Below are 1017 nucleotides of genomic sequence, written 5' to 3'. Positions count from 1 at the left end.
TGATGGACCGGAGGGAGGGCTCTTCTTCTTCAGGCTAGCCCTGATGGAGCTGGGCCAGCCTATTCACTCCCTCACAAGCCGAAAGATGACAGTTATGGAGGGAGGAGCCTCTTCCTTCAGGCTAGCCCTGATGGAGCTGGGCCAGCCTATTCTCTCACTCATAGGCTGAAGGATGACAGTTATGGAAGGAGGAGCCTCTTTCTTCAGGCTAGCCCTGATGAAGCTGGGCCAGCCTATTCTTTCCCTCTCAGGCCAAAAGATGACAGTTATGGAGGGAAGAGCCTCTTTCTTCAGCCTAGCCCTGATGGAGCTGGGCCAGACTAATTCTCTCCCTCACAGGCCAAAAGATGACAGTTATGGAGGGAGGAGCCTCTTTCTTCAGCGTAGCCCTGATGGAGCTGGGCCAGACTAATTCTCTCCCTCACAGGCCAAAGCATGACAGTTAAGGAGGGAGGAACCTCTTTCTTCAGGCTAGCCCTGATGGAGCTGGGCCAGCCTAGTCTCTCCCTCATAGGCCAAAGGATGACAGTTAAGGAGGGAGGAACCTCTTTCTTCAGCCTAGCCCCGATGGAGCTGGGCCAGCCTATTCTCTCCCTAATAGGCCAAAGGATGACAGTTAAGGAGGGAGGAACCTCTTTCTTCAGGCTAGCCCTGATGGAGCTGGGCCAGCCTATTCTCTCCCTCACAGGCCGAAGGATGACAATTATGGAGGGAGGGCGCTCTATCTTTAGGCTAGCCCTGATGGAGCTGGGCCAGCCTATTCTCTCCCTTACAGGCCGAAGGATAACAGTAAGATATGTAAGAAACACATTGAAAGATTGCAACCTATACATAAATTGACACCCTAAAAATCTTAATCATCTGCAACAAGTGGCTGATCAATGATGTTTATCACACTATGCTCTTAAAGAGCTACTATTCCAGTGTGACTCCTCTAGCAGCCTCCTGTTGCATGCTGGGATTGGCAGTTTTAAGGAGCTGAACTTCTCTGCCTGAGAATTCTAAATACCCCTCCTT

The 1017-nt window shown here is 51.1% G+C and overlaps 1 protein-coding gene across 1 annotated transcript in view; it reads left to right on the top strand.

The window, feature by feature from the left end:
- Positions 1-1017, top strand: part of NOL6 (nucleolar protein 6) — an 84322-nt gene that overhangs the window by 60926 nt on the left and 22379 nt on the right.

Source organism: Sceloporus undulatus, chromosome 2 (genome assembly GCF_019175285.1).
Source record: "Sceloporus undulatus isolate JIND9_A2432 ecotype Alabama chromosome 2, SceUnd_v1.1, whole genome shotgun sequence".
Classification (NCBI taxonomy): Eukaryota; Metazoa; Chordata; class Lepidosauria; order Squamata; family Phrynosomatidae; genus Sceloporus; species Sceloporus undulatus.
This window is presented reverse-complemented; position numbering and strand designations above follow the sequence as displayed.